This window comes from Episyrphus balteatus, chromosome 1 (assembly GCF_945859705.1).
Source record: "Episyrphus balteatus chromosome 1, idEpiBalt1.1, whole genome shotgun sequence".
Taxonomy (NCBI): Eukaryota; Metazoa; Arthropoda; class Insecta; order Diptera; family Syrphidae; genus Episyrphus; species Episyrphus balteatus.
Genome location: NC_079134.1, coordinates 92,147,873 through 92,167,305, shown reverse-complemented (window position 1 = coordinate 92,167,305; position 19,433 = coordinate 92,147,873). Strand labels below are relative to the sequence as shown.

The following is a 19,433-nucleotide window of genomic DNA, read 5'->3' as shown; positions in this document are numbered from 1 at the left end:
GAAAAGAAAAAAAAAATCATGGGCATAACGATCTTGACTCTTGAGTTGGAATCGTTATTTTTCTGTATCTCTGAAATTTGTTCTTGTATTCTTGTTGTGTTTTTGCATTGCAAAATCGCGCTTTAACTGTTTCTTTTTTAAGGCGGGATATATGGTAGAAAAATAGAGCTGTGTGTGTGCAGATGGATTGTGGACGTATTTAAAAATAAAAACCTGAGCAGTAAATGCATTTTTTTCCCTAATATTTTTTCATAAGCTAGGTTCAGATTGAGATGAGGAATAAAAATATGAGGTGATCTGTGGTTTTGCAATATTGTTTGTCAATTAAAAAAATGTGTTTTTTTTTCTGTCCATAGAAGTAGACCTTGCAGCTCGAGTATTGAGTCTTCCTGACGCACGTTTTTTGTTTCTTTCTATCAAAGGAATATACGGTTGACGCTGGTCAGTCTGCCTCAACGAGAACGATTCATTAAAAAAACAACACAAAAAACTTACTCAGTAGTTCAGTACCTACTCACAAAAGATTTATTAGAAGAGAAAGAAAGAATAAGGAATATGTACTAGTATCTACATACATATTTGGGTTGGTTTTTTGTTTTTGTTTGTTTGTTTTTTTTTTGCAATTTAGTTTTGTTTTTGTTTCCTTGGATGGCGCGATTGAGTAATTGTGTGTAGGTATGCAAAAGGATTGTGAATGCATTTTAAGAAAGTAGGTAGGTACCTAGTACTACCTACCTGATCAATGAAAGAAATTTTGTTCTTTAATATTTTTTCATAGGATAGGTTAGGGTTAGGAATATACAAATGAGATCTGGTTTTGGGATATTTTTTGGAAATCAAGGAAAAAAGTTTTATTTGTTTGCGCATTGATTTGGTTTGTGTTTTTGTTTAACTGGGGTATGAAATCATGAGTATCTAATTAGGTAGGTGAAACAGGTCGGACTGGGGCAAAAGGGCCCGGGTGGCAAAATGAAAAAGGGGCACCGCTGCATACAAAAAAAATTACAATACTACAAACATTTCTCGAAGAAGAAAAGAGATATTTAAGAGATTTAACGGATTTAGAAAGACAAGATTTAGTTCTTTTAGAAACCGTTAGAAATTTATTTATAACAAATAAACAAATGCTAAGAATTAACCTCGAAAACTGATAAAAAGCGGCATTTTCGATATTCTAACGGGATTATCTCAAAAACGTGATGTGATAAAATTTTTTTGACTTCGGATTCGAGCTCAGCACCCAAAAAACCTAGGTATAGAAAAGTATATCTTGGTGTCTGTAACAAAAACCTTGTTGACCAGTGTTATCTATAAATCAAGAACAGCGGAAACGGAGAACATTCAAATGTCTGGTTTGTCTTTGATCCATATTGCAGAACCAAATTAAATACCTTAATACCTACTAAATTGGAAAAAAAAGGAAATAAATTCCTCCTTTATTTAGTTCTTTTATTTTTTATGTCTTGTAGATAAACGAAAGGAATTACACATTCTAATTTTGTTGTTGTTTCGTTTGTGTAGAGTTAAGAAAATTACTAATTTAACAATAAAATTATTTAGTGGAGTAACTGAAGCTAAAAAATGTTGTAAAGGATCTTTTCTTACAAACGTCGGTAATTTAAAAATACTCTTATCTCTATGAAAAATTGCTCGAAAAATAGCACTGCTTCCGTTTTGCTTTTAATATTTAAATTACTTAAGACTTTAATTTGTGTTTTGTTGGTTTTTTTTTTTCAAAAAAAATATTCCTAAATGATATGAAAAGATTGCCTGAGTTGTTTGAAGACATTATTAAAGCGACAGAAGCAATTTTCTAACAAATTGACAAATTTCAAAATCAAGTAAACGGAAATTGAAAGCAGTGTATTTGATAAACTGGTCCCCAAACTCAGAATTTTGAACTTATCTTTCATTTCTTTCAATATTTAGTAGGTACCTACAGAAGAACGGTCACGTAGTGAGCAATTACAGTGAAATTTAAGCCCATAAAATTATGAAAATTATTATAAGATACCTAAACCATAAAAAATGATTTAGTTACATCACTAATCAATTTAATTCAGATGATAATTTACATTACATTAAATTACATATTAATCTAATCCGAAGATAAATCTACGGACTAGACACACACTACAGCTTCGGAAACTTAGTCCATTTTGCTGTTACAGCACAAGACATTAATACAACAGAGAGAAAGACAAAGAAAGAAAGAACAACAGAAACACATATAACACATAACTACGTGGCACAGAGGGGGAGACATCGTTGACAATTGTCTCATGTTATCGCACAGGTGGCTTCAGTTAAGCTGGCGATTTAGAAAAAACTTCTGAGCCGACCGTTGGGTTCGAACCCACGATGTCTGGCTCTGAAGTCATCTACTCATTCCTCTGTGCCATGGCCACCTGCAGAGATGATAATTTAATACATAGCATTTATTGATTCTGCATCAGCTACTTAGTACATTAATCAACAATATTTTTTTCGCGCAATATTCTTATATTATATCATGCATACAAAAGTGATTTATACAGGGTGATTCAGGAGTAATGTGCCAAAAAGCTAGAGCGTGTAGGTTAGGTCGAGACAAGAAAAACATCGTATGGGAGGGAGGCTATGGGAGGTATGGGAGGTATGGGAGGGAGGCCCTATTCCCCTTCCTTTAGCGGGGAGGGGCAATTTAAAAAAAAATTGACTTATTTTGGAAAAAAAAATTATTAAAAATCAAAGGTTATACTAATAATAACGTGTTACACCTTTTTGTAAAGCCAAAACCCTAGTCTTTTACAAATATTTTAAACAAAGCCATTTTATGGCACAGTTTTTGAAAAATTAATTTTTATAATAAAAATTTTGAAAAAAAAATGGAAAAAAAAAATTTCAAAGTAATTTTTTTCAAAATTTCATGTAGTTAAGTACTAATTTAGTTTTTTAAATTCGATGCTCTTATTCATTTTTAAACAAAAAAAAAAAAAAAACAAAATTGAAAAATATTTTGTGATTTTCGAAAAATTAACAAAAAACCAAAACTACTTTTTTCTAAGAAACCTCTTTATATTTGTTTTTACATGGCTGGACTTGTTGATAAATTAATTTATGAAACATTAACCATTCGTCAACTATTTTTTAAACATTAAGACTTAATTAAGGATACAATAAAGTGATACCGTATTGGATTAATCCTGAATTGATCAACTTTTTTCATTGATAACACCTGAAAACTTACCTGAGAATTTTTCTTACTATGTCTGAGATGCTCGCTGCCCATGGATTCTAGCTGTAAGGGTCTTAAGGCAGTATAATTGTTTTATTTTTTTTTATAAAAAACAATGAAATAGTACTTGCGCAAGCTGTTCAAAATAAAAAAAAGGACTTTTTAAATCATTTTCTTTGATTTTTAATGGTTTCAAGAGAATCATTTTTTCCTAGATAACATTTGAATTCTTATCCTTCGTATTTGCCATTTCTTGTCCTCGATTGATCTTTTGGATGTACATTATTATTTGTTATTCAATTTCCATTAAGAAATTGCCTAAAACCCCTTAAAGCTAGAATCCATGAGCAGCGGGCACCCCAGACATAGTAAGAAAAATTCTCAGGTAAGTTTTCAGGTGTTATCAATGGAAAAAGTTGATCAATTCAGGATTAATCCAATACGGTCTCACTTTATTGTATCCTCAATTAAGTCTAAATGTTTAAAAAATAGTTGACGAATGATTAATGTTTCATAAATTAATTTATCAACAAGTCCAGCCATGTAAAAACAAAAAATACATGAAATTAAAAAAAAAATTACTTTGAAATTTTTTTTCAAAATTTTTATTTTAAAAATTAATTTTTCAAAAACTGTGCCATAAAATGGCTTTCTTTAAAATGTTTGTAAGAGACTAGGGTTTTGGCTTTACAAAAAGGTGTAACACGTTATTGTGTTACACCCCCCCCCCCCCTCCCATACGATTTTTTTCTTGTCTCGACCTAACCTACACGCTCTAGCTTTTTGGCACATTACTCCTGAATCACCCTGTATAATTGAATATGAATAAAAAAAAAGTTTCAAAAAAATTCAAAAATTTTTGAGAAACCCGACCTTTTCTATAAAAGGTTTATTTTGGTCCTAAAGCAAATTTTCCCTCTACGGAATCACTCTTAGTTACCAATTTTCAAGTAGGAAAATCGCTACAGATCGAGATAGAGGCAGACAGTCAAAATTATTGCGAGACCCAATCTTCGATTTTTGTTATCTCGAGTTCGATTTTTTTACAAATTCTTAACTTTTCCGTAAATCGTAAACCGCAAGTAAAAAAATGAATTTAAATTTAAAAGAATATTTTTTGGAAAAAAAAAATTTAATTGAAAAAAAAACGTTTATTGCAACTGAAAAAAAATGCATCAATAAAAAAATTGTATAAGGTACAACAGAAAAATATTTTCATTAAAAAAAATAATTATTTCAACTAAAATTGTAAGAAGTTCGACGAATATTAAAAATGAACTATTTATTGCCCACACCCCCACACTTTGCATTGATTTGTTTTTTCTATGGAGAATTTTTTTTTATTTGCAATAGGTACAATTTTTTTAAGGCCAAATATTGTTTTTGTCAATAAAGATGGTGCAATAGTATTTTTTTAATGCAAAACATTATCAAGTTGCAGTAAATATTTGTTTTAAAAAAGATTTTTTACAACCCTGCTTTATTTTTTTTATTTCTTGCTTCCATGTTCCATAAAAAAAAAATAAAGTTCACCTGGATGAATGCAAAAACATGAATAGAATTCGCCAATTCATTCACTCTTCTCTATCTAAGAACCTGCTTACCTATCTATCCATCTACTTAAATTTTCACAGACCCATACACACCAGACACCACACTTGTTTGCACAACGTAGCGAACACACAAGTATCTTGTCTATGGGCCGCCTTATGCACGCAGACGTCATGACGCCCAACGACATCGGCCTTATGTATGTATACGCAAATACCCATACTATGCTCATGTTTATATTTCACCAACAATCTGATCGGTGCCCAGTGCCCATGAAATCTCAAAACCAGCCGACACTCTTATAAAATATTTTCAATTACATACAGTTTATGTACCTACATATCGTCGGGGTAAAGCAAAATTGTTGTACGCCGACGATATCTATTTGAAATATTTCACAGCAGCTGATTGCTTAGAAAGTCAAAGACGAATTGAAATCACTTCTATCTCTGTCTACCCACAAGCACTCCTTTTTTTTATTTTCGCGGGAGAGTGAGTAAGTTCATGGTCGTTAAGAGATCCTTTCTTATTGTTCTCTTTTTAAATTAAAAAAAAAAGCTTTTTTGTCGGCTGAAAAATTCTCTTCTCCTTTTTGATTCAAATTTAAAAAGCTCTTGTCGGCTGAAATGTGTCGGCTGGAAAAAATTTTGATGACCATTTTTTTCTATGGGATGCGATATCTGTATATAATTGTCTGTGCTGGTATGATATTTATTTTTTTTGTAATAAGGTTGAAGCACAAATAATTATATACAGATATCTCATCTTCATAGAAAAAAGTGACATATGAAACTGAAAATCACCACTTTGAAGAGCTTTTAAAAAAGCTCTTTTCGATGAAAAATTTGAGAAATTTTAAAATGCTTTTTTTTCTCTTTGGAATTTTGATTATTTATTCTGTGATTCTCTTTTACGTGGTCTTTGAGAGTGAGTATCATCTATCATGTGTTTTCACGGCTCTGCCTCAGACAGAGCGAGAAGATCTTTTTGTATGGATAGAAAAGAAAAAAAAATCATGGGCATAACGGTCTTGACTCTTGACTGTATCTCTGAAATTTGTTCTTGTATTCTTGTTGTGTTTTTGCGTTGCAAAATCGCGCTTTAACTGTTTCTTTTTTAAAACGGGATTTATGGTAGAAAAATAGAGCTGTGTGTGTGCAGATGGATTGTGGACGTATTTAAAAATAAAAACCTGAGCAGTAAATGCATTTTTTTCCCTAATATTTTTTTCATAAGCTAGGTTCAGGTTGAGATGAGGAATAAAAATATGAGGTGATCTGTGGTTTTGCAATATTGTTTGTCAATTAAAAAAATGGAAAGGCAAACAGAAAATCGTCGTATTTGAAGTATAAGAGCACAAAAGAAAATAGTACTCAGATACGATTGCAACTCAAGACCGTTGTGCACATATGTGTTTTTTTTTCTGTCCATAGAAGTAGACCTTGCAGCTCGAGTATTGAGTCTTCCTGGCGCACGTTTTTTGTTTCTTTCTATCAAAGGAATATACGGTTGACGCTGGTCAGTCTGCCTCAACGAGAACGATTCATTAAAAAAACAACACAAAAAACTTACTCAGTAGTTCAGTACCTACTCACAAAAGATCTATTAGAAGAGAAAGAAAGAATAAGGAATATGTACTAGTATCTACATACATATTTGGGTTGGTTTTTTGTTTTTGTTTGTTTGTTTTTTTTTTGCAATTTAGTTTTGTTTTTGTTTCCTTGGATGGCGCGATTGAGTAATTGTGTGTAGGTATGCAAAAGGATTGTGAATGCATTTTAAGAAAGTAGGTAGGTACCTAGTACTACCACCTGATCAATGAATGAAATTTTGTTCTTTAATATTTTTTCATAGAATAGGTTAGGGTTTGGAATATACAAATGAGATCTGGTTTTGGGATATTTTTTGGAAATCAAGGAAAAAAGTTTTATTTGTTTGCGCATTGATTTGGTTTGTGTTTTTGTTTAACTGGGGTATGAAATCATGAGTATCTAATTAGGTAGGTGAAACAGGTCGGACTGGGGCAAAAGGGCCCGGGTGGCAAAATGAAAAAGGGGCACCGCTTCATACAAAAAAAATTACAATACTACAAACATTTCTCGAAGAAGAAAAGAGATATTTGAGATTTAACGGATTTAGAAAGACAAGATTTAGAAACCGTTAAAAATTTATTTATAACAAATAAACAAATGCTAAGAAATAACCTCGAAAACTGATAAAAAGCGGCATTTTCGATATTCTAACGGGATTATCTCAAAAACGTGATGTGATAAAATTTTTTTGACCTCGGATTCGAGCTCAGCACCCAAAAAACCTAGGTATAGAAAAGTATATCTCGGTGTCTGTAACAAAAACATTGTTGACCAGTGTTATCTATAAATCAAGAACAGCGGAAACGTCTGGTTTGTCTTTGATCCATATTGCAGAACCAAATTAAATACCTTAATACCTACTAAATTGGAAAAAAAAGGAAATAAATTCCTCCTTTATTTAGTTCTTTTATTTTTCATGTCTTGTAGATAAACGAAAGGAATTACACATTCTAATTTTGTTGTTGTTTCGTTTGTGTAGAGTTAAGAAAATTACTAATTTAACAATAAAATTATTTAGTGGAGTAACTGAAGCTAAAAAATGTTGTAAAGGATCTTTTCTTACAAACGTCGGTAATTTAAAAATACTCTTATCTCTATGAAAAATTGCTTGAAAAATTGCACTGCTTCCGTTTTGCTTTTAATATTTAAATTACTTAAGACTTTAATTTGTGTTTTGTTGGTTTTTTTTTCAAAAAAAATATTCCTAAATGATATGAAAAGATTGCCTGAGTTGTTTGAAGACATTATTAAAGCGACAGAAGCAATTTTCTAACAAATTGACAAATTTCAAAATCAAGTAAACGGAAATTGAAAGCAGTGTATTTGAGAAACTGGTCCCCAAACTCAGAATTTTGAACTTATCTTTCATTTCTTTTAATATTTAGTAGGTACCTACAGTAGAACGGTCACGTAGTGAGCAATTACAGTGAAATTTAAGCCCATAAAATTATGAAAATTATTATAAGATACCTAAACCATAAAAAATGATTTAGTTACATCACTAATCAATTTAATTCAGATGATAATTTAATACATAGCATTTACTGATTCTGCATCAGCTACTAAGTACATTAATCAACAATATTTTTTTCGCGCAATATTCTTATATTATTCTTATATTCATGCATACAAAAGTGATTTATACAGGGTGATTCAGGAGTAATGTGCCAAATAGCTAGAGCGTGTAGGTTAGGTCGAGACAAGAAAAACATCGTATTGGAGGGAGGCTATGGGAGGTATGGGAGGGAGGCTCTATTCCCCTTCGTTTAGCGGGGAGGGGCAATTTAAAAAAAAATTGACTTATTTTGGAAAAAAAATTATTAAAAATCAAAGGTTATACTAATAATAACGTGTTACACCTTTTTGTAAAGCCAAAACCCTAGTCTTTTACAAATATTTTAAACAAAGCCATTTTATGGCACAGTTTTTGAAAAATTAATTTTTATAATAAAAATTTAAAAAAAAAAAATGGAAAAAAAAAATTTCAAAGTATTTTTTTTCAAAATTTCATGTAATTAAGTACTAATTTAGTTTTTTAAATTCGATGCTCTTATTCTTTTTTAAACAAAAAAAAAAACCAAATTGAAAAATATTTTGTGATTTTCGAAAAATTAACAAAAAACCAAAACTACTTTTTTCTAAGAAACCTCTTTATTTTTTGTTTTTACATGGCTGGACTTGTTGATAAATTAATTTATGAAACATTAACCATTCGTCAACTATTTTTTAAACATTTAGACTTAATTAAGGATACAATAAAGTGATACCGATACCGTATTGGATTAATCGTGAATTGATCAACTTTTTTCATTGATAACACCTGAAAACTTACCTGAGAATTTTTCTTACTATGTCTGGGGTGCTCGCTGCCCATGCATTCTAGCTGTAAGAGTCTTAAGGCAGTATAATTGTTTTATTTTTTTTTTTATAAAAAACAATGAAATAGTACTTGCGCAAGCTGTTCAAAATAAAAAAAAGGACTTTTTAAATCATATTCTTTGATTTTTAATGGATTCAAGAGAATCATTTTTTCCTAGATAACATTTGAATTCTTATCCTTCGTATTTGCCATTTCTTCTCCTCGATTGATCTTTTGGATGTACATTATTATTTGTTATTCAATTTCCATTAAGTCTCACTTTATTGTATCCTTAATTAAGTCTAAATGTTTAAAAAATAGTTGACGAATGATTAATGTTTCATAAATTAATTTATCAACAAGTCCAGCCATGTAAAAACAAAAAATACATGAAATTAAAAAAAAATTACTTTGAAATTTTTTTTCAAAATTTTTATTTTAAAAATTAATTTTTCAAAAACTGTGCCATAAAACGGCTTTCTTTAAAATGTTTGTAAAACACTAGCGTTTTGGCTTTACAAAATGGTGTAACACGTTATTGTGTTACACCCCCCCCCCCTCCCATACGATTTTTTTCTTGTCTCGACCTAACCTACAAGCTCTAGCTTTTTGGCACATTACTCCTGAATCACCCTGTATAATTGAATATGAATAAAAAAAAAGTTTCAAAAAAATTCAAAAATTTTTGAGAAACCCGACCTTTTCTATAAAAGGTTTATTTTGGTCCTAAAGCAAATTTTCCCTCTACGGAAACACTCTTAGTTACCAATTTTCAAGTAGGAAAATCGCTACAGATCGAGGTAGAGGCAGACAGTCAAAATTATTGCGAGGCCCAATCTTCGATTTTTGTTATCTCGAGTTCGATTTTTTTACGAATTCTTAACTTTTCCGTAAATCGTAAGCCGCAAGTAAAAAAATGAATTTAAATTTAAAAGAATATTTTTTGGAAAAAAAAAAAATAATTGAAAAAAAAACGTTTATTGCAACTGAAAAAAAATGCATCAATAAAAAAATTGTATAAGGTACAACAGAAAAATATTTTCATTAAAAAAATAATTGTTGCAACTAAAATTGTAAAAAAAAAATAATTGAAAAAAAAAACGTTTATTGCAACTGAAAAAAAATGCATCAATAAAAAAATTGTATAAGGTACAACAGAAAAATATTTTCATTAAAAAAATAATTGTTGCAACTAAAATTGTAAGAAGTTCGACGAATATTAAAAATGAACTATTTTTTGCCCACACCCCCACACTTTGCATTGATTTGTTTTTTCTATGGAGAATTTTTTTTTATTTGCAATAGGTACAATTTTTTTAAGGCAAAATATTGTTTTTGTCAATAAAGATGGTGCAATAGTATTTTTTTAATGCAAAACATTATCAAGTTGCAGTAAATATTTGTTTTAAAAAAGATTTTTTACAACCCTGCTTTATTTTTTTTATTTCTTGCTTCCATGTTCCATCAAAAAAAAATAAAGTTCACCTGGATGAATGCAAAAACATGAATAGAATTCGCCAATTCATTCACTCTTCTCTATCTAAGAACCTGCTTACCTACCTATCCATCTACTTAAATTTTCACAGACCCATACACACCAGACACCACACTTGTTTGCACAACGTAGCGAACACACAAGTATCTTGTCTATGGGCCGCCTTATGCACGCAGACGTCATGACGCCCAACGACATCGGCCTTATGTATGTATACGCAAATACCCATACTATGCTCATGTTTATATTTCACCAACAATCTGATCGGTGCCCAGTGCCCATGAAATCTCAAAACCAGCCGACACTCTTATAAAATATTTTCAATTACATACAGTTTATGTACCTACATATCGTCGGCGTAAAGCAAAATTGTTGTACGCCGACGATATCTATTTGAAATATTTCACAGCAGCTGATTGCTTAGAAAGTCAAAGACGAATTGAAATCACTTCTATCTCTGTCTACCCACAAGCACTCCTTTTTTTTATTTTCGCGGGAGAGTGAGTAAGTTCATGGTCGTTAAGAGATCCTTTCTTATTGTTCTCTTTTTAAATTGAAAAAAAAAGCTTTTTTGTCGGCTGAAAAATTCTCTTCTCCTTTTTGATTCAAATTTAAAAAGCTCTTGTCGGCTGAAATGTGTCGGCTGGAAAAAATTTTGATGACCATTTTTTCCTAGTAATTAGTAATTAGTAAGTAATTAATTCATTTTATTGATTTGTTCCTTAGATACATGTTAACAATTTAAAGAATTTAAAGCTATGGCATTGCCGTCAGCTCGGTTAGCAAATTTATATATAAATGTATCTTTTCTTTATAAAATAATAAATAAATGTAACTATTCAAATTCTGTGATAATTAACATTCTATACTTGTAAATATCTTTCAAGAATAAGGCGAGAGGTTTCTTTTTTTTCTATGGGATGCGATATCTGTATATAATTGTCTGTGGTTGAAGATCAAAGAACCACACCCACCGGCGAGCTACAGTAGCGACCAGCATACCAGCAAAGATCTTCGGTACCTAAATAAACCTGTTACAAAATGGCGCCCAACGTGTTGTTGCCCACTATTACGAAATAGTGAGGCTAAGATTTTTGAGCCACTTCAAGATTTGATTGCAATTTAGTTTAAATTTTTTAATTTTTTAATTTTTTGATTTTTTTAGTTTTTTAACTTTGCTTAAATTTTATAACATTTGGTGATGTCTGCCTGTGAGTCCCGATGACTGATAGTATGGTTGCGGTATCGCGTTGCCACATGGTTATTCACACCAAAAACGATTTTAAAATACAAGAAAGACTTAGCAGTTTCAGTCTGTGAAAATCTATTAAGGTATTCACAAAGCCGAACAATTTAGCCCTTGCTTGGAGATGTAGGTTGAAAGAGACTCGTAATGCGGGAGCGTTCTCGAAAGTCCTTTCAACTGATTCTCAATAGATTCTTTCATTTTATTTTTCTTAGAGTCTTCTCAGATGAAAAGTTGTCTGTTGATGTCCTAAGGAAAAGAAAATTTAATTTAATAAAAGTAATTTCAAAATTAGTTTCAGATTCAGAATTACCACTAGTTTATTTAATTTTTTTATCTTGGCTCAGAGGACTACGGTGTCTTCTCATTCTTCAGGTTCAGTCCTTTTATAGTTTAGTCACCCTCATCTCTTTAACAATTTATGAAAAGTTTCTGAAATTGAAATATAGTTTTTATTAAACATTTTATTATTTAATTAAATTTTTAATTTTTTGAAAAAAACAAAATAAAATTTTAAAAGTGAAATTTATATTTTTTTGATTTAAAATCGGTTTTTTTAATCCAAGTTAAAAAAAAGGCATTTATTTTAAAATCTAATTTTTTTTATTTTGTTGGTTTGAGTCGACTGGATAGAATTTTGAAGTTCTGGCAACCAGATTAGCTGTTAGAGTTAAAGTTAAATAGAAATAGTTTTTATACAATATTATTTTGAAACAATAAATAGATCAGAGCTTCAAGGGAAAGCTTTTGTGAATCGGTTCAGAGCTCAAGAGCATGAGCCAAAACAACCCGAAAAAAAGTTCGTTAGGCAGTTGGAGAAATCTTCGAGCTATATCGGAAGCTAGGTTCGAAAGTTTTGTACGGCGTTTTAACAACACCATAGATAGGTTTAATTTAGATCAATCGGTAGATTTTTCCAGAGAATTAAACTCAATTATTTCGGATTATAGCGCTGACATGTCTAATGTGAATGGTTCAGTAGAGCCTTCGGAGGCGAACCAAAGTGTACAGTCAGGCTTTCTGTGGGTAGGGGATTAATGATTAATTAATTAAAATAACATAAAACTAAAATAAGAATAAGAATCTAAAATTAAGAATAAATTAGCAAATAAAACTTTTGAAAATGGAATAGATCCTACACGGACAGAACAGGTAGTCCCACCTGGAGCAGGATGTTCTAACACAGTCCAAGGTCCTGGTAGGTTGGAAAGTGATGATTTCGCTGATAGGGTGGAAAGGAGTCTACTCGATAACCAAATGCGTGTTTTTGAGCAAATGAAACATTTTATGGATAGTGTAAATCAACGGTTGGACAATTTTGCGAAAAGTAATGCTCAAACGTCTGTAGGTGAACATTTCGCACAGCAATTTACCTCGCCGCTGCAAAGGGAATTTAATCCTTTGTCTTTAGACAACTCAAATGCTTCAGTTAGGTGCCGTATAGATAAATGGCATATTAAATACGATGGCACTAGCAATATCTCGGATTTTTTATTCCAAGTGGATTATTTGCAGGTTTCGTCAGGTAATACCTTATTTTCAGTCATTGCTCAATGGTAAAGCTAATGAGTGGTTTTGGAGGTATATACGTAAGAGACCGGATGCGAAACTTGAAGAAGTGAAATCTGAGATGCGTAAAGAGTTTGAACGCCCAGAAAGTGATGTAGATATTTATATGCGGTTGCTAACTCGCAAGTAAGGATATAAAGAGTCGTTCAACGAGTTTTATAACGCCATTGTTAAGATCAATGATCGTATGAAAGAACCATTCGATAGCAGAAAATTAGTAGACGTTATACGAAATAATGCAAAGGATAAGTTCGGAGAAATGTTGTTGGCTGCAGATGTCAAAACAATGGAACAATTGAGAATAAAGGCTAGAGAAGCCGAACGATTTTCTTCACCCAAAGTTGTTCATTAACTAGCTTTAGAAGAAGAAACAAAACAGCAGGAAATAGAAGATGAAGAAATCGCAGCTTTTTCGCATCAAGGTAGAGTAGGAACAGCTTCAAATTACTCTTGTCATAATTGCGATGGAAAAGGACACTCGTATTTATACTGTCCTTCTCACACTCGTAATTTGTTTTGTTACTTTTGCGGAGCTAAGGGCGTAACCACACTAGAATGTCCAAAACATGCGGGAAACTCGCGACGGGTCGACAAGAAGGGTTGGGAAAGTCGTTCCCCGAAAACCAATCCAGACCCTTCAAAGCAATAAACAAGCAAATTAATAAACAACTTACCTCTGATAACCAAGGGCGGATCCAGGATTTTTTTCTGGGGGGGGACACAAGGGACGGATTGGCAAAAAAATCAGCAATAACAGTTAGAAATAAAGTGAAGTATCATACGACTGACTGACAAGCAGCGAATTTTAACGATGCACAGTGCGGTATTTTAGTCTAAAACCTGGCCAAAAATATTTGGGCACATTTTCCACATCAAAAGGTACCAAATGACAAAAAAAATATTCGGAAGGAAAAATTTTCATTTTCTTGGTACAGTTAAAGCCACTTAAGTGCTTACCCACTTACCTCCCGATTAGCCGGTAGAAAAAAAAATATTAAAAATCATAAAATGCACGTATAACCCTGTGCTATAACTTTTCATTTTTTGAGTCAAGTTGTTTCATTAAATAGTTTTTGAGAAATTAAGTTTTAAAGATGAAATGTAGAAAAAAAAATGTTTTCGTTTTTTAATTGATTTTGTATAAAATTTTACAATATTATGGACATATTTATACCATTTTTTAATGACCTCGTAGTTTTTAGTCAAATACTAAAGACCTCATTCTAATACAAAATATTAAAGTTCCTAAGATTTAAAAAAAAAAACTGAAACATAGGTAGGAACTTTTTTTTCTGGGAAACCCAGTTTGGTTGTTTTTATTTGCAATAAATTTTTTTTATATCTCAAGAATATTGTGTTCAAATTGTAGGTCTATTGGAGCCAACTTGACTAAGTTATGAGTATTTTAATACTTCGCTTACGAACTTTTTAGTTCAGGGTTCAAAACTTTAAATCATTCTCCCCACAACTAATGTTTTCAAGCCGGTGCCCTTTATAGCTTCGAAACTACTGCACCGATTCTTTTGAAATTTGGAACACTATTTCTTTACTACTAGGTATCCCTGAAGAAATTTTCTCAATAACATAATAATTATAAAAGTCTATAAGTAAGGGTCGCTTTTTTTCAAGGGGTATTTATTTTCAGGGGTGCAAACTTGGGCAAACTCTTGAAATGCAAGATAGTTCTTTACATCCAGCAGTTCAATAATATATATTTTATGCAATGTTGTGGCGGGTTGCGCTATTTTAAAAACACTAACGTAAGAAAAAAATAACGAAAAAAGTGCAAATTTTTTAAGTGTGTATTTCAACCCCTCCGGAGGCCTCCGTATGAAAGCATAGAGTTCCATATACAATTAATTTTTTTTTTAGAATACAATTCATACCTTAATTGTCGATATCAAAATTTTTCACCAAAATCAATACGTGTAATTAATTTAAAAAAAAAAAAACACTTAGAAAATTAACTTTTTTTTAAATCGAAAAAAAAATTCGTGCCCCGTGCCCCCCCCCCCCCCCCTGGATCCGCCGGTGCTGATAACTCCTGCTCTCAACAAAACCAAGGAGCAAATTCCCCGTCGTTAGAAGAAAAAGTCAGTAAGGTAGAGTCAAATCCAACCAAGGTTCTCAAGCGAGAAGTACCTCCGGAAATTTCTAGTCATCCAGTCCACACTTATGATCTGAAGTCTCTTCACGATCGAAAAATGACTTATGAAAAAGCGCGTGCTAGAATAATGGGAACAAAACAAAGTTTAGTTGATAAAAAAGTTCAAAAATGTAGGAATAGGTATAGGAACAGAAGGAAAGTTAGAAAGCTAATTCTTGATTCAATTATTTCTTCTGAATCTGATGGTAGAATGTACGCCAACGTTTTACTAGAAAATTAATCTATTTTCGGATTATTAGATAGCGGTGCATCAATTTCAGTACTAGGCAAAGAGTGCTTGGCCTTGGATTTAGTTAAGCGAATAGGAGTAAAGGTAACATCTTACGAAAATAAAGTTAGCACCGCGGACGGAAAATCCCACAATATAGTTGGATTTTGTAAAATATCAACAAAATATAATGGCGTTTCTTAAATCTTACTTTTAACCTGGTACCAAACCTCACCCAGACACTTTATTTAGGCATGAACTTCTGGAGGGAGTTTAATTTATTACCTCAAGCTGGTGAAATAGAAGCTAATGTCTATGAAGATGAAAAAGAGGTTAATATTAAAGATGAAGCAAAATTAATTGATCTTTCGCCAGAACAGAAAATGCAGTTAGAGGCAACAAAAAAGTTGTTCCCAAATTTTGTCGAACTGGGTCTAGGAAAAACTCATGTAGGTATTCACGTCATTGATACTGGCGAAGCGGCACCAATTAAATCAAGGCACTACCCATTGTCTCCCGTCCGACAAGAGGAAGTCTATAAAGAATTAGACCGCATGCTAGAGCTTGGGGTTATTGAAGAGTGTAATTCTCCATGGTATTGCCCATTGGTTTTGGTAAGAAAGCCTGGCAAAGTTAGATTGTGCTTAGACTTTCGTAAGGTAAATTCAGTCACGGTAAAAGACGCGTACCCCATGCCTCATATTGATGGCCTATTAAGCCGAATAAAGGATACACACTACATCTCAGGCATTGATCTCAAGGACGCATATTGGCAGATACAATTAGAAGAGAAGTCGCGGCCAAAAACGGCTTTTGCAGTCCCAGGTAAGTCACTTTACCAATTCAAAGTGATGCCATTTGGACTGAGCAATGCAGCGCAGACGTTGTGTCGTACCCTTGATAAGGTTATACCACAAATAATTATATACAGATATCTCATCTTCATAGAAAAAAGTGACATATGAAACTGAAAATCACCACTTTGAAGAGCTTTTAAAAAAGCTCTTCACGATGAAAAATTTGAGAAATTTTAAAATGCTTTTATTTCTCTTTGGAATTTTGATTATTTATTCTCTGATTCTCTTTTACGTGGTCTTTGAGAGTGAGTATCATGTGCTTTCACGGCTCTGCCTCAGACAGAGCGAGAAGATCTTTTTGTATGGATAGAAAAGAAAAAAAAATCATGGGCATAACGATCTTGACTCTTGAGTTGGAATCGTTATTTTTCTGTATCTCTGAAATTTGTTCTTGTATTCTTGTTGTGTTTTTGCATTGCAAAATCACGCTTTAACTGTTTCTTTATTAAGGCGGGATTTTTGGAAGAAAAATAGAGCTGCGTGTGTGCAGATGGATTGTGGACGTACTTAAAAATAAAAACCTGAGCAATAAATGCATTTTTTTCTCTAATATTTTTTTTTTCATAAGCTAGGTTCAGGTTGAGATGAGGAATAAAAATATGAGGTGATTTGTGGTGTTGCAATATTGTTTGTCAATTAAAAAAATGGAAAGGCAAACAGAAAATCGTCGTATTTGAAGTATAAGAGCACAAAAGAAAAAAGCACTCAGATACGATTACAACCAGTGTTGCCGGAGAGAAATATTAGAAGGTAGTACGGCAGAAAAAAAAGGGGAGTATTTTGAACAAAATAGGAGTACAGCCATTTTTTTGTCTTGACATTTTTTTTTAGTTTTATTTAAAAAAAAATATATTAAGTTAAACATAAACAACAAAACATAAATAAATAAATTATTAATTCAAATAACGAAAGTAATAAAATATCTGTCTTATGGTAGATAGCTTAATTTATAGTAATATTATTTTTTTAGAATAAAAATTAGGAACTTAGATATTGTAATCACAAGATATGTATTAAATACATTAACCCTTAACTATAGTGGTGGGTCCAGGGGACCCACATCAACTTTTAAAAAGTTAATAAAAACCGTTGAAAATGAATTTTCTCTTTTTTTTTTTTATTTTTTTATTTTTTTTTAAATTGTTATCTTTTGATGCTTAAAAACAAAATTTATAAAAAAATTCAATTTTGTATTTTATTTTATCATTTCAAAACACCACAAATTTTCACCACTATAGTTAAGGGTTAAATAGAAGTGGTTTTGCAAAAATGAAGGTATTTTGATTATATGGTAAGTATAAAATGATATAAGAAAAAAACAAATATTATTTTTATACGCTTTTAAAAGTTGTTTTGAAGGATTCCATTTGTGGCAATCAACTCTATTTAACAATTCCTTGCAACTCATAATTGCATTTATTGTATTTACTTCCAATCTGTTTCGTTTTTTATCTTTGATGATAAAGAGTTGGGAAAAAACTCGTTTTGCCGCTGCGCTGCTGTGCGGAAGACTTAATAAAGCACTAACAAAATCCTTTGTCAGAGGGAAAAGTGTTTCATTAAGAGCATTTAAAAAAAAAATATTTCTGACCAAAATTCTTCTATTTCTAATGAATTCGAAGAAATTATTGAAGTTGCACTTTCTGCTAAATTTAAAGGGTCAATGCCTTGAATATGTTTCAGAATTTCGTCATAGAAATCGATTCGCTGTGAAATTTGAGCACACAGGGTCTTATAATATTCTCGGCAAACACCTTTAAACTAATTACATATTTCACTTATTTCAATTTTGTTTGTTTTAATAAAAAGTTCAGCTTTAGCCCCAACGTATACAGAGTTAATATTTTTTAAATAAATGTCAGAAAAATTCGGATTAGAGAGAAACTCGTCGCTTATCACATCCGATTTGATAAAATTTTGTAAAATAGTTTTATAGAACGTTTTTACGTGTGGCAAAAATGTATGAATCCGGACGGACTGAGATTGAAATTCTAAGTTTAGCTGCTTAGTCAACTGGAGAACATAGGATAGAAATAATAAATACAATTTTGTGGTATCATTTAGTTCTTCTTGAATCTTGTGAACAAGATCTAGATTGTTGTCAGAAGATTCAAAAGAATTCTCCAAAAAATAATAATGCAGGCCACTGTTCTAGCGTTCTTGCCACAACCTGTTCAAGAGCTCACCACCGAGTAAAAATTCCCTTTGAAGGTAAAAGTGCTGCCAAATTTGCATTAAATTTAAAGTAAATTAAATTTATTTAGGCTGATATTACACTTTGCTACAAGTGTAAAATATTTTATGTCATTAAAAAAAATAGGAGTACGAATGTGAAAGGAGGAGTACGGGAGTATGGAGGTGCTGAAAGTAGCACAATACTCCTATGGGAGTACTTTCGGCAACACTGATTACAACTCAAGACCGTTGTGCACATATGTGTTTTTTTTTCTGTCCATAGAAGTAGACCTTGTAGCTCGAGTATCGAGTCGTCCTGGCGCACGTTTTTTGTTTCTTTCTAAAAAAAAAACAACACAAAAAACTTACTCAGTAGTTCAGTACCTACTCACAAAAGATCTATTAGAAGAGAAAGAAAGAATAAGGAAATGTAATAGTATCTACATTAATATTTGGGTTGGTTTTTTGTTTGTTTGTTTTTTTTTGCAATTTAGTTTTGTTTTTGTTTCCTTGGATGGCGCGATTGAGTAATTGTGTGTAGGTATGCAAAAGGATTGTGAATGCATTTTAAGAAAGTAGGTAGGTACCTAGTACTACCTACCTGATCAATGAATGAAATTTTGTTCTTTAATATTTTTTCATAGGATAGGTTAGGGTTATGAATATACAAATGAGATCTGGTTTTGGGATATTTTTTGGAAATCAAGGAAAAAAGAATGCATGCACAGTTTTATTTCTTTGCGCATTGATTTGGTTTGTGTTTTTGTTGAACTGGGGTATGAAATCATGAGTATCTAATTAGGTAGGTGAAACAGGTCAGACTGGGGCAAAAGGGCCCGGGTGCCAAAATGAATGAGGGGCACCGCTGCATAGAAAAAAAATTACAATACTACAAACATTTCTCGAAGAAGAAAAGAGATATTTAAGAGATTTAACGGATTTAGAAAGACAAGATTTAGTTCTTTTAGAAACCGTTACAAATTTATTTATAACAAAT

The 19,433-nt window shown here is 31.7% G+C and overlaps 2 long non-coding RNA genes across 3 annotated transcripts in view; one reads left to right on the top strand and one right to left on the bottom strand.

The window, feature by feature from the left end:
- LOC129921215 (uncharacterized) overlaps positions 1-19,433 on the top strand; it is a 64,452-nt gene that overhangs the window by 29,854 nt on the left and 15,165 nt on the right. The window lies entirely within an intron of this gene.
- LOC129921213 (uncharacterized) lies at positions 9,890-14,164 on the bottom strand. Its single transcript, XR_008773476.1, has 3 exons — positions 13,704-14,164; positions 11,774-11,892; positions 9,890-11,709 (listed from the first exon to the last, which is right to left on the bottom strand). It is a non-coding gene; the product is annotated as an uncharacterized LOC129921213 (long non-coding RNA).